This window comes from Dendrobates tinctorius, unplaced genomic scaffold (genome assembly GCF_039654945.1).
Source record: "Dendrobates tinctorius isolate UK_male_01 unplaced genomic scaffold, ASM3965494v1 ptg000003l, whole genome shotgun sequence".
NCBI lineage: Eukaryota > Metazoa > Chordata > Amphibia > Anura > Dendrobatidae > Dendrobates > Dendrobates tinctorius.
Genome location: NW_027361671.1, coordinates 69,857,859 through 69,885,426, shown reverse-complemented (window position 1 = coordinate 69,885,426; position 27,568 = coordinate 69,857,859). Strand labels below are relative to the sequence as shown.

At 44.6% G+C, this 27,568-nt stretch overlaps 1 protein-coding gene across 1 annotated transcript in view; it reads right to left on the bottom strand.

Moving 5' to 3' along the window:
• Positions 1-27,568, bottom strand: part of SNX24 (sorting nexin 24) — a 219,554-nt gene that overhangs the window by 111,668 nt on the left and 80,318 nt on the right. The gene's annotated exons all lie outside the window — the stretch shown is intronic.

Sequence of the window (27,568 nt, the reverse complement as noted above, 5' to 3'; positions counted from 1 at the left end):
GTTACCCTTTTGCTTGTCAGTGTAAGAACTCTGACCAAACACACACCACTTCAGTTAAGCTACAACTGGCAGCAATCAGATACAGACAGCCATCTAAATAGCTAGGTAACAATAGAAGGGAGAAACCTGGAGGAAACCCAGCACACCCTGGCTGATTGGATAGCTGGACTGTTACAACACTGACAACTCAGTACGCCCCAACCTCAGATTGGACAGCTGAACTATAACTCACTGCCTTAAAAACACAATGAGTGGTGGAATCGTGATAGTACCCCTCTTCTAGGGGGCCCATCGGAACCCTAGGTTTCCAAGGAAACCCCAGGTGGAAGGCCCTGACCAGACAATTGGCCTGCACAGAACAATACGAAACCCAGGATCTCTTCTCGGGCCTATATCCCCTCCACTGAACAAGATATTGGAGGGAATTTCAGATCCCCTGATAATCAATGATCCTCTGCTTTTTGTACTCTAAACACCCATCAACAGAAACTGGAGGAGGCAGAGACGAGGCAGAAAACACAGAAGGGAAAAACTTACCAGACACCTGTGGACCACATTCGGAATGCAAAGAGATGGGGGAAGCTTTAATCTAAAGGTCACTGGATTGACTACTTCCAGAATCTCATACGGGCCAATAAATTTAGGACCTTAAGAACTTTGTCAATGGTACTTTCAGGTTATTATTTTTTTATGATAACCATACCTTATCAACTTTGAAGATGGGAGCCAACAAACATTTCCTAACGGCCTTCCGTTATTGGCAAATCTGAGTCACCCCAATATTCTTCTGAACCATCCAAGTTTCAGTATAGCAACCTCTACTCCAGGACACCCACAACTCATTCTAGAAAATTCACCAAAGGGGAGGATGAAAACCATAATTACAAAAATAGGCGATTTTTCAGTAGATTGATTGACCAGACTGTTAAAGGCGAACTCAGCAAAAAGGAAATATAAGGACTAGTACTCCTTTTGAGATGTAAACACCTTAAAATTTGTTCCAACAATTGATTTGTCCTTTCTGTCTGAACGTTGGTTTCAGGGTGATACCCTAAATTTAATTCAAAACTTTCTGCAGAATTTGGAGACAAAATCCCCCCTTTTATCAGATACAATGTTCAGAGGGATTCCTTGCAATCTTACCACATGATTGATAAACAACCTGGAAAGTGATTCAGCATTTGGTAACCCTGACTAAGGAACAAAGTGAGCTTGTTTACAGAATCAGTCAACCACCCAAATAACAGTTTTCCTACCAAAGGCAAATCCGTGATGAAATCCATGGACAAATAAGTCCATGGTCTTCCTGGAATTGGCAATGGAGCCAATTTCCTGGTTGATGGTTATGACAAACTTTAGCGTATGTGAAACTTCACAAGCAGAAATAAAGTCTCTGATATCATTATAAGCTTATGGACACCAAAAAAGCCTAGCAATGGCCTTTCATGTAGCTGTGATCAGGGCTGTGGAGTCGGTAAGCCAAACCTGCGACTCCGACTCCTCAATTTCCCTTACACCGACTCCGACTCCGACTCCACGACTCCGACTCCCACACATATTGCTTATATTTAAGTGAAAAATTTATTGTAGTACAAAGTGAACCTCAGACATTTAATCATTTTTATGATCCAATAATCAAGATATTTATATAGAACAGAATATATATTGGTGTACTACCCGGTTTTCATTCTTTTTGGTACAGATACGATATGGATAGACAGATATGGATAAATGGATATATAGATAGAGCAGATTTCTAATCTGCTTTTGCTATTGAAAACATTATCTATGAGCTCAAAAACCTTTCAGGTGATGCAGTTTTTTAAAAAGATGATCAGCTTTTGCAGCTGAAAAACGTATCCTCAAAAAACACAGGAAAAACGCTGTGTGTGAATGTAGCCTTAGATCAGGAATATAACAGCCATTTATAGGACATTTCATAACTTTCCCAAACTCCTATGAAAAAATATTCAGCACATCCTGCATTGAATTACTGTACCCAATTTATTATATATTTTAGGAGTCGGAGTCGGTCCATTTTATACCGACTCCAACTCCGACTCCACCAAAATGAGCACCGACTCCGACTCCACGACTCCGACTCCACAGCCCTGGCTTTGATCCAAGGGTGACATCTCAAGACAATCATGAAACTCTTGCAACCGATGCAATCTTAGGTACATCGGTGCAAGTAGTTTGATCCATGGAGTAGTGGAAGGGGCCAAAGACTGTACTCTATGCATCTCCACTTCCAACTCAGAGTATACCATGTAAACCACAATGCCCTGAGAAAGAACGGAAAATGGAGGTTGTGGAGGAGAAACTGAATCAAGGCTACGCGATAAGACCGGTTTCACATTTGCGCTTTATAGCGCAGTGACGGCCTGCGCACAGGCCGCCGCTAAGCCCCGCCCCCTGCCGGCTCCCTGCCCGCCCCATCCGGTCATCGCCGCCTACTAGCGCACATGGACGCTTGCGATCTGCGCACCCTATCTTTAACATAGAGTGCGCAGATCGTGCGCTAGCAGGATTTTGCCGTGCGCTGCGCACTTTTGAAGGTGTGCCCGTGTGCGCCGAATGCAGCATGTTGCATTTCGGCGCGCACGGTGCACCTTCAAAAGTGCGCAGCGCACGGCAAAATCCTGCTAGCGCACGATCTGCGCACCCTATGCGAAAGATAGGATGCGCAGATCGCAAGCGTCCATGTGCGCTAGTAGGCGGCGATGACCGGATGGGGCGGGCAGGGAGCCGGCAGGGGGCGGGGCTTAGCGGCGGCCATGCGCAGGCCGTCGCAGCGCTATAAAGCGCAAATGTGAAACCGGCCTAAGGCATCAGCTCTCACATTCTTGGACCCTGGCCTGAACATGATAGAAAAATTGAAACCATAAAAAAAGGACCATGTGGCCTGTCTTGAGGTTAACCATTTAGCTGATTCAATATAAGCTAAATTTTTATGATCCGTCACCAACATGACTTCATGAACTGCTCCCTCCAAAAAAGGGTCTTCATTCTTCAAAAGCTAATTTGACAGCGAGAAGATTCCGAATCCCAACATTATAATTTCTCTCAGCAGACGAAAATTTCCTAGAAAAAAAGGAACATGGTTGCAAGTTGATCACACTTTTGGCACCTTGAGGTAATATAACCCCTACCTTGATCTCAGAAGTATCCACCTCCACAATGAAGAGTTTCTGGAGATTGGGTTGGATTAAAACTGGGGCTGACATGAACCGAACCGCTCTTTCAATTTATTAAGAGCCCCAATAGCATCCGGAAGCAAAACTTTATGATCTGCCCCCTTACGTGTGAGATTCGTAAGAGGTCTGACAATCTGAGAAAAAGCCCTAACTTTTCTACAGTAATTGACAAATCCTAAAAAAAGCTGCAATGCTTTAAGGTTACAAGGTTGAACCCAATCAATTATGGGCAGTAGTATTTACCTGCCAAGGTCTCACAACTAATGTGTTATCAGGATACAGCAAACCTATATAATAGAGATGGTAGCAACAAAGGTGCAAAATACTGATGAGACAGCCACTCACAACCTAAAAATTCAATGGAGGGGGTGATTGCTTGGAATTAAAATTGCTCAAATGCGGCTTGGATAGAGTGTTAGTGTTCATCTCACACAGGTAATGCAGTGTGTCTGGCTTACAACATATTATTGACGCCCATACTATTAGTTTAGGCGGGCTGTCTAGCACTATCTAAGTTCACTCATGAGAACAGACACCCTAGTTTAGAAGGCCAACAATGATGGGCTTGGCTGCACCCTGAAAAATAATGTGAAAAAACATATACATAATATATGAGGTATTGGTCGATATTTTGGCCAAAGTATGCAAGCTTGAAACCCCCGTCAAGAGTCCTCACACTTTTGAGTCCCAAAATTAAAAGGTGCAAAAATAGGAATAAAAAAATCCTCCAAAAAATTCAAGAATTAACACAGCAAAAGAAGGGGCAGCAGTATTTACCTGCCCAGGTCTCAGAACTAATGCATCAGGATGCAGCAAACCCATATAATAAAGACTCCTCTCCGCAGTCAGAGCTGGAAGCTCCAACTTCCATTGGTTTCACCTTAGGTAGGTGGACAGATTCGGGAAGAATGACCGAAATACCCTGTCACTCATGTCTTTCCCAAATTCTGCAATCCATCCGAAAGTAAATTTAACACAATCCAACATGTTTAAGAACATTAATTCAATTCACACATAAGAAAAGAAATGTCCACGTACACCATGGAAACAGGACAACTCCCATACTTAAATGAATCCTACAGAGAATGGTTGTTGTAGAACGCCCAAAAATGAAGCCAAAAAATAGGTTATAGTGAAAAATGCATAAAATCTTTATTGATACATACACATAAAAAATATAAAGTGCATTAAGAAAATTCAGTGATATGATCAGCAAATGGTGATGACACAAAGGACTCCAGCAGCAGCATCATAAAATGACACGCATTAGTACAAATGTAACCAACAGTTTCCCAATAAGGAAAATATTCCTCTAAATTCGTATGCCCCTATAGCATTCTAGTACTATGCTGAATATACAGTGGTGAATGCAAAGAAGCAATACATCTGATAAATAAAACAGTGAGCAGAGGAAATCATGCCTTGGAAAGTAAAGTGCTAAGTGCAAGCACAGGGGGAACAATGCTGTAGTATTAATGCTTACTCATGTGGGGCATAAATCTGCTGCATGCCAGGTCCCTAGCCCCAACACACATTTTGCGCTGGGCTTCATCAGGGGGCTATGTTCCCAAGGTTAGTAAACGCTGTGGGTTGGATGCTGCGTACATCCGCAATGTCCAACCAGTAGCATCCGGTTGTTACAGCATAGTGGATGGGATTTAAAGAAATCCCATACACACTATGCGCGTACAGATGCCCGCGGCTCACCCACAGAGACATACATGCAGTGCGTCTTTCCAGACCGCAGCATATCAATTTATGAGGCCCAGAGGACGGCATCACATAAAGATGGGAGGCGCCGGACCTGGACCTGCAACACCCATAGGACCAGACCGCCCTGCAGGTGACTATAATAAAAGTTATTTTTCTTCTTTTTCAGGTCGGATCGGGGGGTTTTCTAAGCCCCCTATTAAATCTCAGCTGATTTATGACCACATTAAAGTTCAATGTGCTTTAGGGAAACAAAAAGCCTCGAAGGTCCAGAATTTTTAATGAAACTGAAATGCAAAAAATGATTTTCAGCCAAAAGATGTAAATTAAGAAACAAAATTGTCACAAAAAGTTGACAACTCACTTAATGAGCTTCCTCAGATTGCTCCTAATGAGCCCGCCGCTCAACTCCTCAAACTAGCACACATAAGGCTACAGACATACACACATATACAGTACTTTTTTTTGCTTTCCATTAAATCTGCATTTAAGTGATGGTCACGCCATACTACACGTATAAACTAAATGTATACAAGGGGTAAAAAACAACAATCTATATAAACCATCAATTCTGCACTGTATTCATCAGGGAGTCATTTTTTGTGAGGGTAAGTGAATCTGACATTTGGTCACATAACCTTATCATTTTTTTCTACATTGGTCAGTGTGAAAAAGTTTAACCAGTAATGTCTTTTTGCAGCTAGTGCATGGAAATAGTTTAGATAAAGTGAAGTTTGAGGTGTCATAATGGTTTTGCTATCAGTGGCCAGTGGATAAATAGAAATAAATTTACAGCAACGGGTACAAAGGGGAAATGATAAAAAAAATGGTTGTTCCAAAGAGAACAGATATAACTGGCTGGTTATATGTATTGTCCATCACCAACAACCACAAAAGCTGAACGTGTGAACGTAACCTTTGGTGTCAACTTTCGGGAATACTTTGCACCTTGTAAACTGTTTGATAAGATTTAAAGGGCTATTCTCAAGTTACAAAAAGAGAAAATAAATGGGAATCCAAGTGGCGCTTTAAAACCAATAATACAATACCTATATGATTTCTCGTCCAGGAGTGCAATGTGCTGCAAAGACGATAAATTTAAACTCTCTCTTCAGTCTATTGAGTGATGTAAAAACAGGAGTTTATTTACTTTTAAATATATAACAACTGAATTTTTTATTTAGGACATAGGAATAAAACACTCCGATTAAAAGTTGTTTTGTTGTTGCTAGTTGATTAAGAGGCTCACTAGTAGTCACTGTTGTGAAGGTTTTGTAGGTCTCTTTATAGGGCCTGTTTCACAATCACCTTCCAGATGGATAAATGCCGCAAGTCTAAAATGTAGAATGTATCTATTACCAAGGATACTATCTGTTAATAAAGATTATATTAGAAAAGTTTCTATAAAGAGAGTGTCAGCTTTTTAACTCAGTCGTAGTAACTGATTATTTGACTCAGTGGCTATAATAGTTGCGCGCAGCGGTAAAATGTCTGCAATGACCGGGCGGTGAGCTGGATGTTACTGTTCAATCATAGGAGGAAGGATTAGAATGGTAATTAAGTCTTGTAATAGGTGGTGTGGTTTGCATGGCGCAATCAGCCTGCGGTGTAAGTGGCGCCGGTAAGCAGTGTTCAGGCATCGACCGCCAGATAGAGCATGAGGCTTACAGTGATCCTGTGTTTAAAACAGAGAGCGGCATAGTATGTAGGAACGTGCTATATGAGCGTGACTTTATGTTCAATAATAAGGATCGGTATTGGTAGTACCTGCTATTGCCCGGGTATGTAATGAGTGCAGAGAACCTTTCAATTATGGTGCCTATCTGAACTCTCAAGCGGCAATTGGGACCACTCGGTGGAGCAGCACCTATTTAATGATTGAGCGATTGCTTGAGCTGAAATCCTTCCTTGTAGATATGGCCAACCCTCAGGTAACACTACATGAAGGTCAATGGAAACAGGTGGCTGAATTGAAGGAATTGTTTCATCACCCATTTCCAGTGACTAAAAAGTTACAAGCTGAGGATTTAACTCCTGGCATTTTTATAAAGGAGTGGAAGAACTTGCTATTTTGCCTGTCCCAAAGAGGAGGTTTAATCGCAGATACAATTGCTGCTTCAATGAAACGGAGAGATACACTGCTATTAGAAAATAAAATTCTTCTGGCAGCTGTTTATGTGGACCCGAGTCATCGTATATTGCTGGATGATCAACAGCTTACTAAAGGAAAAGAAGCTCTGATTGAGGTAGTAGTTAGGATGAGTGGTTTACAGGATGGCCAAGGACAAGAGGACTCAAGTCCTGCCAGTGCTGCTTCTGCCGTTTCTTCATCCTCATCAGATGAGGAGTTTGATTTTGAAAAGTATTTGGACGACATGGAGCAGGCAAAGCGTTGCCGCAGGGAAAAAGATTCCACTCCCATAGAAAATAGATTGACCTTATTTTAGCAAAATTTTTCACTTGCTCTCAAAAAAGTAGAAGCATTCAATTGTTCATCAAAACTGAACGTGCACGAGGCAATTCTTTTACACCTTGAAATTGTTAGAGATGTTGCCCATGTGGTTACTGCTTTGCCACCAACCTAAGTTAGTGTAGAGAGGTTGTTCTCTAGCCTGAAAATAATTAGGTCAGATTTGAGGTCATCTATGAAGGAGGATCTGATGGAGGCGATACTATTTCTCAGAACAAATTCATAGACTGCACAAATGTTATTCAGTACGTTTTTGTTGAAAACTGTTTTTTTCCCCACTTACTGCATAGTGTATAATGAATTGTAAACATGCAAAAGTTTTTTTTGTTCTAAAGTTGTATTCCAATAAATACACTGCTCAAAAAATAAAGGGAACACTCAAATAACACATCCTACATCTAAATGAATGAAATATTCTCATTGAATACTTTGTTCTGTACAAAGTTGAATGTGCTGTCAACATAATCACACAAAATCATCAATGGAAATCAAATTTTTGAACCAATGGAGGCCTGAATTTGGAGAGACCCCTAAAATGAAAGTGGAAACAAGTCAAATGAAAATCAAAACAAGACAAAATTAAAGTGGAAACAAGTCAAAATGATGCTCAGTATTGTGTGTGGCCTCCAAGTGCCTGTATGACCTCCCTACAACACCTGGGCATGCTCCTGATGAGGTTGCGGATGTTCTCCCAGACCTGGACTAAAGCATCCGTCAACTCCTGGACAGTCTGTTGTGCAAGATCCCTCAGGAGAACATCCGCAACCTCATCAGGAGCATGCCCAGGCGTTGTAGGGAGGTCAAACAGGCACGTCGAGACCACACACAGTACTGAGCATCATTTTGACTTGTTTCCACTTTAATTTTGTCTTGTTTTGATTTTCATTTTGACGTGTTTCCACTTTCATTTTGGGGGTCTCTCCAAATCCAGGCCTCCATTGGTTCAAAAATTTGATTTCCATTGATGATTTTTGTGTGATTATGTTGACAGCACATTCAACTTTGTACATAAAGTATTCAATGAGAATATTTCATTCATTTAGATCTAGGATGTGTTATTTGAGTGTTCCCTTTATTTTTTTGAGCAGTGTATATTTACGTTCTATCTAAATGGCTTGATTATTGTATCATAATAATAAAAGCCTGATGTTACCATTTTATTACAGCAAATTTATCATTTAAACTTAAACATGAGCCATGTTTGAGGGAGTTGGAGTCAGTGTCATGGAAATTGAGTAGTCTGAGTTGGAGTCGGAAGTTTGGCTTACCGACTCCACAGCCCTGCTTTGCAAGACTATAATGATGCCTTTAAAAATCAATTTATTAAAAAAAAAAAAAAAAAAAAACTACTAGTGATGAGCGAGTATACTCGTTGCACTGGTTTTTCAGAGCATGCTCGGTTGACCTCCGAGTATTTTGTAGTGCTCGGAGATTTAGTTTCCGTCGACGTAGCTGCATGATTTGCAGCTGCTGGACAGCCTGAATACATGTGAGTAATGCCTATTTCTTAGGGAATTTCCACATGTATTCAGCCTGTCCAGCAGCCGCAAATCATGCAGCTGAGGCGAAGAAAACTAAATCTCCAAGCACGCTAAAATCCTCGGAGGACACCCGAGCATGCTCGGGAAAACCCAAGCAACGAGTATTCTCGCTTATCACTAACAACTACGTTAAAATAAAAAACATTCAAAATGCAGAGATAACATCCAAACAAGAGCAGCCAAGTCCCTAGTTAGGCGAGCACACCCACAATAAAACACAACATAGCTATACAGATTATTCCTTATAGATGGCTATATACAAGACACAAAGTGGACTGGACTAGATACGCTGCCTGTCATCAATGACAGCCCCGGCAAGATATCAAGCTTCTTGCTTCTGACGTGCATTTACATCACTCAATGACAACTGACAGTAGTGAAAGAGTATACAAAACTGCTTATTGATCAGTACAAAACAATTTGACGAAGTAGATGAGACTGTTTGGAAGGACTGCAGGTGCTATAAGGTGAAGACATTTGGCGCTCCTTCACACTCACGTTAAAAGCTACACAACTTCATTAGATCGTGCCAGAAACACTTAGCATATCACGCATCACACTTCATCAGTTGAGCAATGAAGACACATTACCTGGCCAGAGAATAATTAGCAATGTGATTCGCTCATGGAAACTTGGGAACTTGCAAACTAGTTGGTTGCTAAAAGGCTCTGGGACCTGAAGTTCATCCAGCTCACATGACTAGTGTCAGTAAAATGACAGTAAATGATTATGATTTGCTTATATAGGGCCATCATATTCCAAAGTGCTTTACAGACCTAATCATCACTGTCCCCCATTGGGGCTCACAATCTAAATCCCCCACCAGTATGTCTTTGTAGTGTGGGAGGAAGCCGAAGGAAACCCAGGCAAACATGGGGAGAACATACTGTACAAACTCTCCTTGCAGATGTTGTCCTTGGTGGGATTTGAACCCAGGATCCCATAGCTGCAAAGTTACAGTGCTAACCACTGAGACACCATGCTGCCCAATACTGGAAACGTATGGCCTGTTTAGCGTGTGTTCTTAAGGGTGAGGCACTGGAGTATAATGTGACAAATTAACCCCTTTCCGACATTGGTCGTAATAGTACGCCATTGTTGGACTCCCCGATTGCTGCGGGCTCTGGTGCTGAGCCCGCACCTTTCCTGGCACATGTTAGTTGATATATACAGCTGACATGTGCCTGCAACAGCCACTGGTGGAATCGGGATCCACTCGCGGCTGTTAACTAGTTAAATGCCGCTGTCAATTTTTGACAGCGGCATTTAACTCGCGCTTACCAGAAGCGCGTCGTAAATCCGGCCCATAGGTGACCCCGTCTTGTCATTGCCGGATTGCTATAAGCGCCACCCGGTGGTTACCGCTCATAGCAAGTGAGCATTTCTGCTAAACACAGGCAATCTGATCATCGCCTGTCTGAAGCAGAGGCGATCAAAGTAGTGCAGCTTCTAGTCTCACATGGAGACTATTGAAGCATGCAAAAAGTAAAAAAAAAGGTTTTTAAAAATATTAAAAAAATAAAAAATATTAAAGTTCAAATTACCCCCCTTTCAAAATAAAACAATAAAAAAAAAAATCAAACATACACATATTTGGTATCGCCGCATTCAGAATTGCCTGATCTATTAATATAAAAAAAGAAAACCTTATGGCTAAACGGTGCAACGAGAAAAAAATTCAAAACGTAAGAATTAAGTTTTTTGGGTCGCCGCTACACTGCAATAAAATGCAATAAAGGGCGATCAAAAGATCATATCTGCAACAAAATGGTATCAATAAAAATGTCAGCTTGGAGCGCAAAAAATAAGCCCTTACCCAGTCCCAGATCACACAAATGGAGATGCTACATGTCTAGGGAAATTGGCTTTTTTTTTCTTTTTAACCAATCTTTGGATTTTTTTCACCACTTAAATAAAGAAAAAACCCTAGACATGTTTGGTGTCTATGAACTTGTAATGACCTGAGGAATCATAATGGCAGGTCAGTTTTAGCATTTAGTGAACATGGTTGAAAAAAAAAATAAATATGGAATTGCACTTTTTTTTTGCAATTTTTCCTGTTTTCCTGTACACAATATGCTAAAACCAATGATGTCTTTCAAAGTACAACTTGTCCTGCAAATAAACCCACACATGGCCCTGGGAAGAAGGGGAGCAAAAAACGAAGGGAGTAAAACTGGAATCCAAAATTAATTGTTGTAATGGCTTTAACTTTTAGTTCCAATTTGTTGTCTTAATCTTTTACAATGAATGCAGCAAATACAATGCATGATTATTAGCTCCTTAGTTATCTACAATTCCTGAGCTTTTTACAACATTTCTTTCATATTAAATTTATCCAAAGAGACCAAACTTGGTTTTCCAGCTCTAAGACCACAAAGCTGGAGACAGACTGAAAGTGACAGGGGTACAATAGGGACTGGGGAGAAGACTGCGCAGTTGCTCAAAGCATGCCTGTAGCACTATGACTACATCACAGAGGACTGGCTTCCGATCACAAGCTTTATTTTCTCCATTTCTATATTAACACTATAGGATTTTTGTGAAAGTCTACGGAAAAATACTGTCAATGCAGAGATACGTCTGTAGGCAGAATAGGACCCACTTTAGGGTATGTTCACATTGGGCTTTTTTGCTTCTTTTTTATGCTAAATTTTCAGCTGCCTTTTACAGTACCAGCAAAGCCTATGAGATTTCAGAAATCTCATACACACATTGTTTTTTTTTTGTCGTCAGGATTTTGTGCTTTGCAGCTTTTTTTGGAAACAGAGCATGTCACTTCTTTCAGCATTTTTGCAGCGTTTTTCACCCATTGACTTGAATGGATGGTGAAAAAAATGCTGCGAATATACAGGTTGACTTTGTTTGCAGCGGATTTGCTGCAGAAACGTTAAGGACAGCCGGATACAACCTCACACTCGGCCCTGCCATCTCATACAGCAGAGCGGACCAGAACCCCATTCACTTGAATGGGGGGGCCCGACAATACAGTGTTTGACACGCTGTCATATGCACGACAGCGCGGCAAACAGCTTCTGATCAGCGGTGAAACCATCCCCGCCGGTCAGAGAGCCATGGTTCCCACGCCGTCAATTGACAGCGGGAGCGCTCACCTGTGATCGGAGGTATACTGGTTACCTCCAGTCACTGGTGTCAGCTGATGGGACAACTGCTCCTATCATCCGACACCTGCTAATAATAGTGAGATCAAGAGCGGATGATGGGAGTATTCAGCTCCTGTGCGGTAAATAAATAATTAAAAAAACAAACAAAAAACCTGCTTGGATTCCCCCTCTATTTTTGATAACAAGTCAGGCAAAACTCACAGCTGGGGCTGCAACCCTCAGCTGTCAGCTTCAGCAAGGCTAGTTATCAAGAATAGAGGGGTCCCCACACTGTATTTTTTAACTATTTAAAGGGAACCTGTCACCTCGTTTTTCAGCAATAAGCTGCGGCCACTGCCTTCGGGGCTTATCTACATCATTCTGTAATGCTATAGATAAGCCCCCGATCTAACCTGAAAGATAAGAAAAACAAGTTTTATCATACTCACCAGGGGGCGGTCCGAAACGATGGGCATCGCAGGTTCAGCGCCTCCCATCTTCATGCGATGTCATCTTCCTTGCTTCATGTCGTGGCTCCTGCGCAGGCATACTGCTCTGCCTTGTTAAGGGCAGAGCCAAGTACTGCAGTGTGCAGGCGCCAGGAAAGGGCAGAGGCCCAGCGCCTGCGCACTGCAGTACTTGGCTCCGCCCTCAACGACACTTAACAAGGAAGATGACGACATCGCATGAAGATGGGAAGCGCCGGACCCGCGACACCCATCGGACCGGACCGCCACCGGGTGAGTATAATAAAACTTGTTATTCTTATCTTTCAGGTGAGATCGGGAACTTATCTACAGCACTACAGCTGAATGCTGTAGATAAGCCCCGAAAGGCAGTGGCTGCAACTTAATAGCTGAAAACCGAGGTGACAGGTTGCCTTTAAATAATTTAAAAAAACGGTGAGGGTCCCCCCCTCTTTGACAACCAGCCTTGCTAAAGCAGACAGCTGGGGGCTGGTATTCTCAGGCTGGTAAGGGGCCATGGATATTGGCCCCCCCAGCGTAAATTCTGGTGCTTTGCCCAGCTCTTCCCACTTGACCTATAGCAGTCGCAAGTGGGGTGATAGTTGGGGGGGATTGATGTGACCTTTGTATTGTCCGGTGACATCAAGCCCCGAGGATAGTGATGGAGAGGTGTCAATAAGACACCTATCCATTACTAATCCTATAGTTGTATGGTAAATAAAGACACAGTCAGTGCAGAGGAGAGTTCAAAGCAGTGAAATTCTCCTTGTGAACTCGCCTCTGCACCGTGTGACTTTCCACGGTTCTAGCGGGGATCTCACCAAGGACATCGCAGTTCAGTCCGGCTGGGAACGCAGCATCAGTGACATCACCGCTAGTCACTGATGCTGCCCTCACAGCATCTCATTCACCAGTTCTCAGCCTGGACGTTCGCATATTGGCACCGTCCAGGTTGAAAACTAATTCTCCCCCAGACATGGACATGGATTACGGTGTGGGACAGAACGATGGAGAGGTGAGGGATATTGTTGTTTTATTATTTTTGGTTTATTACAGGAGATCAAGGGCTTTGGTGGAATTAGGCGAGGTCGTAAGTATGGTTTGATTAAGATTATTAAAGGAGTCTGTGTCATTCTTTTAATTAAAGGATTTTTTACTGGGTGTCTGTTTTCTTACAATAAAGATAAAAGAAACCACAAAAGCGCGCCCATAGGGCCTTACCAGTGCAGATATAATAAATATAAAATAGTGTAGGGTACTCACCCTCAATAGTGGTGTAAAGCCACAACTACTGTATGCGCTTAGTCACATGCAATGAAGCTGCAGCAGGATGGTGTAGACAGACAGCGTCTGCTTCCATTGCTCAAGGAGATCCCAAAAGGGAAAAAAACACCAGATTCCTACGCTGCTATAATTCAACCATCAAATAGAGGAAATCCAGTAGATTGTAGAAATAGGTTCCAATATCAGTGCTTTATTTATGGTACATACCGAGACAACGCGTTTCGAGGTCCATTCAGTGACCTCTTCTTCAGGTCGAATGTACAGAAATGAAGATAAAACAGAAGTTGGCAGTTTATATCATATCGAGGTCAGACCCCCCGCTGCTCACACACAAAAAAAAAAAAAAAAAAAAAAAAGAGGAGGGGGAGGGGACAGTAACCAAATGTAAGTATATAGAACTTTCACAAAAAAACGACCAAGTGTTAAAAGACCCAATCACTTACATCCCATAGATAACAAGTTGGACTAATTAAAAAAGAAATAAAAAATAAGAGTGTTTAAAAATGAAACATAAAAGACTCACCACACAAGGATCAAACCAATAAGGTTGTGGGACTGAGTGTATGTATATGAACTAGTAGTGCTATATGTATTCTGCTATATTTAACTAATAAGAAAAACGTATGTAAAAGTGGAAAGTAAACATTATATACGGGGAGCGCCAGAGACCATGACTTTGAGTAACCAAAAGGTTTTTCAGTTCCCACGCTCAGTGCTGACGTCAGAGACCAGGGAGACATTTCCAAGGAACCGGGAGAGATGTCAGCCGAACCCTTCAACACAACATGTCTGAGCTATTGGGATCATTAAAAAATATCAGAGGATCACAGGGTAGAAAAAAAAAAAAAAAAAAAAAAAAAGGTTTTACTCGAAGATATCACACACCTCATTGAGGCCATTCGGATTTATAGTAGTCATCCAATAAATTTCTCTCCTACACAGAGCCTGAAATCTGTTAGGAGTATCAAGAGTAATCTGGTCAATAGGTAAAAACCGCAAACCCGAGAAATCCCATCCATGTGTAATAGCGCAGTGTCTGGACAGGCCGTGCTTCATGAAGCCTTTTTTAGTATTGTGGCGATGTGCATTGATTCTCTTAATGCCTGTGTTGTCCGCCCTATATACTGTTTATTGCAGCTACACTGTATCAAATAAATGACAAAGTCCGACTCGCAGGACAATCGCTCATGTATGGGAAAAGATTCATTAGTAGAGGTAGAGCTGAAAGAGGACACATTATGAGTAATGCCTTTGCAACAATGGCATTTCAGTTTCCCACACCGAAACACTCCAATATTGCTGGCTTTTTTGATGTTCAACAAAGGATTAGAGGTCTTCTCCTTCAAACGACTGGGGGCTAACATATTTTTGATCGTGGGAGCCCTCCTATAAGTGATCTTGGGGTTCTCAGGCAAGGAATTCCCCAAGATAGGATCACTGCGGAGAATGTGCCAATTCTTCATTAATATGCTTTTCATTTGTTTGTGGCACTTATTAAACGTGGTTAGAAAATTAACCGAGAAGTCCCCATTCTCTCGGTTCCCTTTCTTTATAAGTAGCGTTTCCTGATCACAATCAGTCTGTACGTCTGAGGGATTTTTCAATAAGTTTTTTCGGATAATTTTGTGCATAAAACTTGTTATCTAGTTCTATATACTTGCTGTTGGTTACTGTCCCCGCCCCCCCCTCTTTTTTTTTTTTTTGTGTGAACAGCGGGGGGTCTGACCTCGATATGATATAAACTGCCAACTTCTGTCTTATCTTCATTTCTGTACATTCGACCTGAAGAGGTCACTGAATGGACCTCGAAACGCGTTGTCTCGGTATGTACCATAAACAAAGCACTGATATTGGAACCTATTTCTACAGTCTACTGGATTTCCTCTATTTGATGGTTGAAATATAGCAGCGCGGGTATCTGGTGTTTTTTTCCGTTTTCTTACAATGTGACTGTCATGGTTGTGGACAGGGTTCCCTTCCCTGTCCTCGCAGGGATAATTTTGTATGGCCTCCTTTTGGTTTGGGGAGGGCTATGTGTACCCGCCTCCGCCAGGGGATCCTTGTCAGTGATACATTCATTCTGGGCTGTGTGTCTGACACCCTGGTGTTCTTGCACACTATTTTGTCCGATTGCCTGTCTGTTTTCTCGTTCTGTGCATTGCCTTGTGACTATGTTCTTATTGTCTGTTTCTGGCTCTAACTTTTGGCTTGATTACGCCTATTTCCCACCTGCCTGCACCGTTAGTACTGCACCGCTATCTTCGGCTTCCTGACCCTTTGCTACGTCCTGACCACTCTTTGCGTCTCACCCCTCAGCACTACATCGACCTACCAGCTTGACTTCGGCACGTTCTGACTATTCTCCGGCATCGCCAGTCACCACCGCTACTCAGAGTCTGACTCCGCCTCCGGCCACTCCCCCGGTGGGCACATGCTTCAGGTCCTGCGCTCCGCAGTTCTCCTGACACACTCTCTGTCCTCTTAGAACACGTGCGCAGACTCAATGTAACCTCAAAGATAAGAAAAATGAGTTAAATTATACTCACCCCGGGGTCCGGTCCGATGGGTGTCACGGTCCGGTCGGGCGCCTCCCATCTTCTAGGGATGACATCCTCCTTCTTACTTCTGCAGCAGCTCCTGCGCAGGCGTACATTATCAGCCCTGTTGAGGGCAGAGTAAAGTACTGCTGTGCGCAGGTGCCGGGAAAGATCAGAGAAGTCCGGCGCTTGCGCACTGCAGTACTTTACTCTGCCCTCAACAGGGCAGATAAAGTACGCCTGAGCAAGAGCCGCCGGCAGAAGGAGGACGACATCCCTAGAAGATGGGAGGCGCCGGACTGGACCACGACACCCACCGCACCGGACCGTGCCCCCTCGGTGAGTATAATATAACTCATTTTTCTTATCTTTCAGGTTACATCAGGGGTTTATCTACAGCATTACAGAATGCTGTAGATAAGCCCCTGATGGAGGTGGCCGCATCATATAGGCCAAAAATGAGGTTACAGATTCCCTTTAAGTCTGCAGCAGGGTTCTTGATATTATCACTGACCTCACAGTACTTCTTCCTTGTCGGGTGTGGGGGTTTTGTTTAGCCATAGACCCGTTGCATGCACTCTCTGAACACGTGAGTAGCCTCACTCAAATGATTCAAAAACTATCTGTGGAACAGCAAAATCTGGCTCAGTCGCATCAACAGGTTCAAAGAGAGGTTGCTGATGCCATGCAGGGTTCTTTTTCTTCTGGGGCTCGGGATGAAGGTGCCACAGATGTTTACTTGGTTTCCCCCGAACCACCTTTTAAGTTACCCGATGACTTTTCTGGGGATAAAAAATTATTCAAAGAGGGGTGTAAATTTGTTTTTCTCTCTACGTCCACATGCCTCTGGGAATGAAATCCAGACGGTGGGAATTATTATTTCTTTATTAACCCCTTTACCCCAAGGGTGGTTTGCACGTTAATGACCAGGACAATTTTTACAATTCTGACCACTGTCCCTTTATGAGGTAATAACTTTGGAACACTTCTATGGATCCTGGTGATTCTGACAATGTTTTCTCGTGATATATTGTACTTCATGTTAGTGGTAAAATTTCTTTGATATAATGTGTATTTATTTGTGAAAAAAACGGAAATTTGGCGAAAATTTCGCAATTTTCCAGATTTGAATTTTCATGCCATTAAATCACAGAGATATGGCAAACAAAACAATTAATAAGTAACAGTTCTCATATGTTTTCTTTACATCAGCACAATTTTGGAACCAAAATTTTTTTTTGTTAGGAAGTTATAAGGGTTAAAAGTAGACCAGAGATTTATCATTTTTACAACACCATTTTTTTTTAGGGACCACATCACATTTGAAGTTACTTTGAGGGGTCTATATGATAAAAAATACCCAAAAGTCATTCTAAAAACTGCACCCCTGAAGGTGCTCAAAACCACATTCAAGAAGTTTATTAACCCTTCAGGTGCTTCACAGGAATTGTGCAATTTGTCCTGAGTACGCTGATACCTGATATGTGGGGGGAGGGGGGGACCACTGTTTGGGCGCATGGCAGAGCTCGGAAGGGAAGGAGTTCCGTTTTACTTTTTCAACACAAAATTGGCTGGAATTCAGATCGGATGCCCTGTCCCCTTTGGAGAGCCCCTGATGTGCCTAAACAGTGGAAACTCTCCACAAGTGACCCCATTATGGAAACAATACCCCCAAAGGAACTTATCTAGATGTGTGGTGGGCACTTTGAACCCCCAAGTGCATCACAGAAGTTTATAACGCCCGGGCGTGAAAATAAAAAAAAAATCATTTTTTTCCCACAAACATGATCTTTTAGTCCAATTTTTTTTTTATTTTCCCAAGGGTAACAGGAGAAATTGGACCCCAAAAGTTGTTGTGCAATATGTCCTGAGTACGCTGATACCCCATATGTGTGAGAAAACTACTGTATGGGCACATGTCGGGGCTCGGAAGGGAATAGTGACGTTTTGGAATGCAGACTTTGATGGAATGGTCTGCGGGTGATATGTCGCGTTTGGAGAGCCCCTGATGTGCCTAAACAGTGTAAACCTCTCACAAATGACCCCATTTTGGAAACTAGACCCCCCAAGGAACTTATCTAGATGTTTAATGAGCACTTTGAACCCACAAGTGCTTCACAGCAGCTTATAACGTAGAGCCATAAAAAAAATCATTTTTTTTTCCACAAAAATGATCTTTTTGCCCCAATTTTTTATTTTCCCAAGGGTAACAGGAGACATTGGACCCCAAAAGTTGTTGTGCAATTTGTCCTAAGTAGGCCGATACACCATATGTGGGGGTAAACCACTGTTTGGGCGCATGGCAGAGCTTGGAAGGGAAAGCACCGTTTGACTTTTATAGGGTGGGTTGTTACGGACGTGGCGATACTAAATATGTATACTTTTATTGCTTTTTTATTTACAAAAAAAAGAATTAGGGAATTTTTTTTTTTCCTATATTTAGAAATTTTTAAAAATTTATTTTTACACTTTTTTTTTTAACTTTATTACATTGTCCCAGTGTGGGACATTACTATATAAAGTCAGATCGCTGATCTGACACTTTGCAGAACACGGTGTCAGATCAATAATCTGACCTGACAGGCAGTGCAGGCGGTTTCTCAGCGCTTGCTCTCAGCAGTCACTGAGACGCCACCTCCCTGCAGTACCCAGAAGGCCCCCCCACGGCCATCTTGGATCCGGGGGCTTGCAGGGCCCTCATCAAGGCACATCGTGTTGTTCTGAGGGTCTCAGGGAAGCACGCAGGGAGCCTTCTCCCTGCGCCATTCTTCCCTATGCCCCCAGAACACTGCGACCATGTTTGATCGCAGCGTGCCAGGGGTTAATGTGCCAGGAGCAGTCCGTGACCGCTCCTGGCACATAGTGTTGGATGTCAGCTGTGATAATCAGCTGACACTCAGACGCGCTCCCCACGTGAGCGCTGCTGATCGCGTATAACGTACTATATCGTCCATGGGCATTAAAGCCCAGGGCACATGGACGGTATAGTATGTCATATGTCAGAAAGGGGTTAAGGAGGGCTCCACAGGCTGGGGCTTTTTCGCGCTCTCCCTCCGCTCCGGAACGTATGTCAGTGGATCTGTTTTTGAGGCTCTTGGGCATATTGATGATGAGCCTGATAGAGTGCGTCTAGCTGAGGATATGGTGATGAGTGTGACACAGGGGAAGCATTCAGCGGAGTGGTTTTGTTCTGATTTCAGATGCTGGGCAGCCGAGATATCCTGGAATGATGCCGCCTTAAGAGGGTTGTTCCGCAGAGGTCTGTCCAATCATTTGCAAGATGCACTGGCGTTGCATTCTCCCCCAGATACTCTGGAGGACGCCATGAGCCAAGCTGTCTGTATGGACCATAGGCTCCGTGCCAGAGTGGTGATGCAGCCGGAATCCCCTTTATACTCCAGCTCAGGGGACACTTCTTCTGTTATAGAACCCATGGAGGTGGAAGCCATCTCGGTCAAAGAGAGAGGAGATGCCGCAGAGATAACCAGCTGTGCTTTTACTGTGGAGCTCTGGAACACTGGAAAAAGGACTGTCCTTCTTGTCATTCCTCATCTAACATGTCAGGAGCACCCAAGTCTGGGTAACGATCGGGGAGGCTGCCAAGACTCCCAGGTACAATTTTCCTCGTTTGCTAAAATCCTTCTCCAGGTGGAGTTGGAGGTTGTTGGTGGTCCCGTTGTGACTACCACTTTTGTTGACTGTGGATCTACCATCAATTTAATTAACTCTCCTGTTGTGACTCTTTATAAGATAGGGACAGTCAGGCTTGAGTCTCCAGTCAAGGTGGTGGCCATTGACTCCTCTCCTCTCACCAGAGAAGGAATCTGTTTTGTGTCTGAGATTTTCTCACTAAGGCCGGAGTCACACTAGCGATAAAATCGGACGAATGCAATGCGATTAAAAATCGCATTGCATTCGTCCCAATGTTATTCAATGGTGCTGCTCCCATCATGTGTTTTTTTATCGGATCCGTTCCTCGGACCGAGACAATCGCAGCATGCTGCGATTGTCACCGATTTTCGGATCGGATTCGCCAATGCAAGTCTATGGATGCGATTAAAAATCGCACTGAAAACGCACCACACGTGTGACTTGCGATTAAATCGCAAGACTTCTCCAGGTCAACAGGAAAGAGCATCAGGCATTGGCATTGGATGTCAATTTGATGCTTAGATGCGAATAAAATCGGTTCATCGCCGGAAATTCTGATGACAGACGGATCCCTGGACAAGAAATCTTTGTGCGATTTCGTACTGTTAAAATCGGTCCGAATTTTTAATGGTTGTGTGTGACTCCAGCCTAAGAGTGGGCCCGGCTCATGTGGAAAACCTAAGCTGTTTTGTCTTGAAAAATTTTCCTACGGGTCTGGTTTAGGTATGTCTTGGCTTCAACGCCATAACCATGTTATTGATTGGGTAAATGGGGAGATTGTCCAATGGGGGTCCAATTGTACCAGTCTGTGTTGCAATTCTGTGCCATGGTCCACTCCTTTAAAATCTGTAGCTATGTCGTCTGTCAGTCTGGAGGGTATTCCGGAGTACCTTACCTAAAAGACTTTGAAGACGTGTTCTCCAAAAGCGAGGCTGAGGAGCTGCCACCACATAGACCTTTCGAATGTGCCATTGATTTAATTCCTGGAGCTAAACTGCCCAAGGCTCGCCTGTTTAATCTGTCCAGGCCCGAGTGCCAAGCCAAGAAGGAGTATATTGCGGAGAGTCTCCGTAAAGGGCATATTCGCGCTTCTGTCTCGCCTGTAGCCACGGGTTTTTTTTCTTTAAGAATAAATATGGTGGTTAGCGGCCGTGCCTCGACTTTCGGGAACTCATCAAGATTACCATGAGAAACAAGTATCCACTCCCCCTCATTCTGGATCTATGTAACCAACTTTCGGGGCCAAATGGTTTTCCAAGCTTACTTTAAGGGGGGCCTATAACCTGATAAAGGTTTGTGAAGGGGATGAGTGGAAAACGGCGTTTCTCGCATCTGAAGGACTATTTGAGAACCTGGTCGTGCCCTTCGGTCTGACTAATGCTCCTGCTGTAAATTAAAAATTTTATTAATGTCATTTTTGCTGATCTGATTGGGCACTTTTTGGTCATTTATTATGATGACATTTTAGTGTACTCCCCTGATAGTCAGACCCACTTGCACCATCTGCGAACAGTTCTTCTGAGACATAGAGAAAACTGTATGGTAAGTTGGAGAATTGTTCATTCTTTGTACAGGAATTATCTTTTTTGGGTTTGATTGTTTCTTGGGAGGGATTTCGCATGGATCAGAAAAACATGGATTTTTGTGATAAAAATACCGTAAAATCCTTTTCTCCGAGACGCTCATTGGGGACACAGGTACTGTGGGTGTATGCTACTGCCGCCTGGAGGCTGACACTAAGTGAATAAAAGAGGTTAGCTCCTCCTCCGCTGTATACACCCTCGCCCCGATAGCGGGCGGTATAATCAGTTTAGTGCAAAAGCAGTAGGAGAAGAACAAAATCAGCCTTAATGCAGGTAACATGTCCAGAAAAAAACACCCTAATATCAAACGAAAAATGCATATTACTTAAACAAACAAGAGCCAACTGGCTAACAGGGTGGGCGCTGTGTCTCAGAGAAAAGGATTTTATGGTGAGTTTATCACAAAAATCCATGTTTCTCCTTCGCCTCATTGGGGGACACATGTACTGTGGGACGTCCTAAAGCAGTCCCAGGGTGGGAAGTTGACTCACCGATCCAAGCTACATACACCTCCTGTCTAAAGGTGCGTTACCGGCTTACCGCTGCTTCAAGAATCCTTCTACCCAGGCTCGCATCTGCTGAAGCCTGAGTATGGATATTGTAATTTTGGCAAATGTGTGCAGTAGGGTGACCGCAAAAAAAAATCGATGTCGGAATTTTGTCCGTCTGGACCCCCACAAAACGATTCCCCTTTCCAGATATTGAGATAGCCAAAATTTGAGCTCGATCAAACGACGTTAACCCGTGCCGCTCGTCGCTCAAAGTTTGAAAAAATCCAAATTGAGGTATTACAGACAATGAAAAGTTGTTAATGGCTAATAAATTGCTCAGTAGCACAGATGAACCATCAGAGCACGCTAGGGTTGTAAATCCAAAAGTTAGGAAAGAAAAATTAAAAGAGGTAGGAAGTAACCGACTTTAACGACCTTCTGACAAAAGATGAAGAACAAAAGCAATATGTCCTGCAAGTTGTAAGCAAATGCCGAGCATTATATTCTGACGTTTCAAAAACTACTTTAACAAAAGCTCTAGAATAGATTAGATAACTATGTAAAATTATCAACTTATGTAGGTTAGCGTGCTCTGATGGTTCATCTGTGCTACTGAGCAATTTATTAGCCATTAACAACTTTTCATTGTCTGTAATGGTGGGATCAAAAAACGATAATCCCACCAACTCTGCATTCAAATACCACAAATGGTTCGAAAATTTGGTCAGGGCTATTTCTGCAATGTTGTTGTCACATTCTTTATAGTCTAACAGACTATGCAAAATACCTAAATCTTAAAATACCTCAATTTGGATTTTTTCAAACTTTGAGCGACGAGCGGCACGGGTTAACGTCGTTTGATCGAGCTCAAATTTTGGCTCTCTCAATATCTGGAAAGGGGAATCGTTTTGTGGGGTCCAGACGAACAAGATTCTGACATTTTTTCCCCCCCATATGAGATCCGGTCACCCTAGTGTGCAGGCTGGACCAGGTCTCTGCCTTGCAAACCTGTTCCGTCGAAGCCTGGTGCCGAAGCACCAAAGAGGCGCCCACTGCCCGAGTAGAGTGTGCTCTGATCCCTGCTGGAATCAGCGCACCTCTGATGCGTTAGGACTCCTGAATAGTCAAACGAATCCATCTGGCTATGGTTGATTTTTTGGCAGCGAGTCCCTTCCTGCTCCCCCCGGGGAGCACGAACAGCGTGTCTGTCTGACGAAAGGGTGCTGTCTGTGACACGTACCTCCGGAGGGCTCTTACCAGGTATAACGTGTGAAGAGCCCTTTCCACATGGTGTACCGATGCTGGACAAAAAGAGGGCAAGACAATATCCTCATTAATGTGAAACAAGGAAACGACCTTCGGCAGAAAAGGGAGAGCTGGTTTGAGAACCACTTTATTCTTATGGAAAGTGAGAAACAGGGCTCGTCAGGATAGGGACGCCAGCTCCGAGACCCGCCTGATAGAAGTTATGGCTACCAGGAATACCACTTTCCAGGACAGATACAACAAAGAGATATCCTGTAGTGGTTCGAATGGGGCTTCCTGCAAAACGCTTAGGACCAGGTTAAGGTCCCAGGCATCCAGGGGTGCCCTATAGGGAGGTACCAAATGGAAGACTCACTGGTGAAAGTCTTCACCTGGAAATTGGTAGCAATTCTGCGCTGGAACAGGATGGGTAAAGCCGATATCTGTCTCCTGAGGGAGCTTGGAGCTAACCCTGAGTCTAGGCCAGACTGGAGAAAGGCCAAGATGTTGGGGATAGAGAATCTCAGTGGAGAACAACCGCGGCCTCGACACCAAGAAAAGAAAACCTTCCAGGTGTGATGGTAAATACGTGCTGAGGCCGGCTTCCGGGCGCTAACCATTGTAGCGACCACCGTGCCCAAACCCCGCCTGGGTTAGAATCCAAGATTCAACGGCCATGCCATCAAACACAGGGCCCCTGAGCTTGGGTGGAAGATCCGGCCCTGGGACAGTAGATCTGGACGCTCTGGCAGTCGCCGGGGGACGTCGGCGAGCAGCTGCACTAGATCTGCATACCACGCTCAATGGGACCAGTCTGGGGCCAGCAGAATCGCTGGAACCCCTTCTGTTTTGATCTTCTTGATGACCCTCGGGAGTAGTGGCAGCGGGGGAAATAGATATGGGAGGCGAAACTGGTTCCATGGCAGAACCAACGCATCCACCGCGATTGCCTGCGGGTCCCTGGACCGAGCGACAAACGTGGGCACCTTGACGTTCACCCTGGAGGCCATCAGATCCACATCCGGTGTCCCCCACCGCTGGCAAATCTGTTGGAAAGTCTCGGGGTGTAGTGACCACTCCCTGGACGCAAGACCGTCGGCTGAGGAAGTCTGCCGCCCAGTTCTCCACGCCCGGGATATGGACTGCCGATATCACCGAGTGGTTCCTCTCAGCCCAATGAAGAACGTGCCCTACCTCGCGCATGGTTGCTGTGCTGCGGGTGCCCCCTTGATTATTTATGTAAGCCACCGCCCTTTCATTGCCCGATTGAATCCGGACGGGGCGGCCTGCTAGAAGGTGATGAAAATGTTGCAGAGCCAGCCGGATTGCTCATATCTCCAACAAGTTCATCGGGAGGCGTGCCTCCTGCGGGGACCACCGTCCTTGGGTCGTGTGGTGGCGAAAAACCGCTCCCCAGCCGAGGAGGCTGGCGTCGGTTGTCACCACCAACCAATGATCTGGGCGAAAGGGTTTCCCCTGAAGCAGAGACGAACTGGTTATCCACCACTCGAGTGACTGTCTGACCTGAGGGGACAACCGGCACCGGTGATCGGGCGTGAAAGGGTTCTTGTCCCAGGATGACAAGAGGGCGTGCTGCAGGGGGCGAAGATGGAACTGGGCGAATGGTATCGCTTCCATTGCTGCCACCATTTTCCCTAGAATCCTCATCCCGAAACCGATGGTATGAGGGACTGGTTGGCGAAATGTCCGGACTCCCTGCCAGAGAGCTAGGGCCTTGTCCTGAGGGAGAATTACCAACCCTCGGAAGGTGTCGAAGATCATCCCTAAAAAGGAAATCCTCTGAGCTGGAACAAGGGACATTTTCTTCACGTTGACCAACCACCCTAAGAGGGAAAGAGTATCTAGTGTGATGCTGACACTTTCCTCACATGCCTGAATTGAAGAGCCCTTGACCAAGAGGTCGTCCAAGTAAGGCAAGACAAAGGGCAGTGCTGCAAACTGAAAATGTAGACCGTTGATGGCGAAGCGTAGAAAACTTTGATGCAGAGGGAAAATGGGGATATGTAGATAGGAGTCTTGGATAGCGATAGATGCCAAGTATTCTCCCTGCCCCATGGCCGATATGACTGAACGGAGAGACTCCATCCGGAAATGTCTGACCCTGATGAATTTGTTCAGGAGCTTCAGGTCCAAAACAGGTCTGACAGTCCCGTCCTTTTTGGGGACCACAAATAGGTTGGAATAGAAGCCATGAGCCTTTTCGTGTTCTGGCACGGGAATGACTCCGTTGCACTGGGAAGACGGGAAAGAAAAACCATCTTGGGGGATACCTGACAAACTATCTTGTACCCTGAGGACACCAGCTTTTTTACCCATGTGTCGTGTGCGACGGTGAGCCAGACGTGGCGAAACCAGAGTAGGCGGCCGCCTACCTTGCTGGTGTCGCCTGGCAAATGCCTCGAGTCATTTGGCTGAAGATCTTTGGAACCTGGATCCCCTCGACCTGGGCTGGTGAGTACGCATTCTCCCCAACGGGTTGGCTCTATATGAGACCTGTCGATTATCCTGGTTGGTGAAACCTGAAGCGGCGGAATTGGCCACTGTGGTCCACCCGAGGTTGCGAAAGGCCCGGAAACGTGCCTGAAACTGGTGACAAAACGGCGGTTTGACATTTTGTTGAGGGAGAAAACCGCTCTTCCCTCCTGTGGAGTCAAAGATGAGCTGATCTAACTTCTCTCCGAATAGGCGGCCGCACTGATAAGGTAGAGAAGTCAAGGACTTCTTGGAGGTTGAATCGGCCCACCATGTCCTTAACCATAGAGCTCTCTTAATGGAAATTGCGTTAGCGGCAGCAAGTGCCGTGCAATTGGCCGCACCCAAAGATGCATTAATTAAGTAGTCCCCAGCCATAGCGATCTGACTCGCGATTTCTGATACTTCTGCAGGTAGGTCCCTATCCTGCAAGGCTTTGTTTAATGATTCTGACCAAGAAATCATGGCCTTGGCTACCCATGTTGCCACGAACGAGGGAGAGAGTGCTGACCCTTATGCCTCAAATACTGAGCGAGCCAAGCTCTTTATGAGACGATCCGTGGGATCCTTAATAGAAGAACCACTAGGTATGGATAACAGGGTTTTAGAGGCCAATCGTGACACGGGTACATGGGTGGATCTACCGTTGGGGATTCCGTCCATTTTTTACATAGGTCCGGGGCAAACGGATACCTCGCTTCGAGCGCCTTCTGACCCGAGAAGCGTCTGTCCGGCCGTTCCGTGTCGCTGCACTTTGTCCTCGAACTCTGGGTGAGAGCAAAATACTCTATGTGTCCACTTAACTCTCTTAAATGCCACCTTATGGCCTGAAGCCAAGGTGGAATCATCCTCAATCCCCAAAGTCTGGTTGACGGCTTCGATGAGGCTGTCCACTCTTTCACGACACCCCGCAGTATCTAGGTCAAGGGGTTCGTCTGAGTCGAAATCTGAGGTTTGCGCGCTATCGACCCCTGGTGAAGGAGAGCAAGAAGCGGAACTCACGGATGCCAAGGCACCGGATGGACTGGGAGATGTCGTGTGGGTTTGTTTCCCCCGCGTCTGCCTGGAGTGAGAGCGGCCCCTGCAGGCCGGAGGCTCCTGTGAGGTGGAGGACCCCTCTAAGACAGGCGAGCCACTGTCCCTGCCCCTATCTGGGGCACGAAGGGACTCAATTGCTCTAGTAAGCGACGCCATGGACTGCGACAGTGATAGGGCCCACTCCGGGGGACTTGGTACAATGGGCCCGGTCGCAGGGGAGGGCTCCTGGCCACGTTCGGAATCACAGGTTTCGCATAATCGCTTGCTCTGCGCTCGCGGAAAAGCGGACCGTCAACAGATGCATGCAGCGTATACAGTGGGGAAAAAAAGTATTTAGTCAGTCAGCAATAGTGCAAGTTCCACCACTTAAAAAGATGAGAGGCGTCTGTAATTAACATCATAGGTAGACCTCAACTATGGGAGACAAACTGAGAAAAAAAAAATCCAGAAAATCACATTGTCTGTTTTGTTTTCATTTTATTTGCATATTATGGTGGAAAATAAGTATTTGGTCAGAAACAAAATTTCATCTCAATACTTTGTGATATATCCTTTGTTGGCAATGACAGAGGTCAAACGTTTTCTGTAAGTCTTCACAAGGTTGCCACACACTGTTGTTGGTATGTTGGCCCATTCCTCCATGCAGATCTCCTCTAGAGCAGTGATGTTTTTGGCTTTTCGCTTGGCAACACGGACTTTCAACTCCCTCCAAAGGTTTTCTATAGGTTTGAGATCTGGAGACTGGCTAGGCCACTCC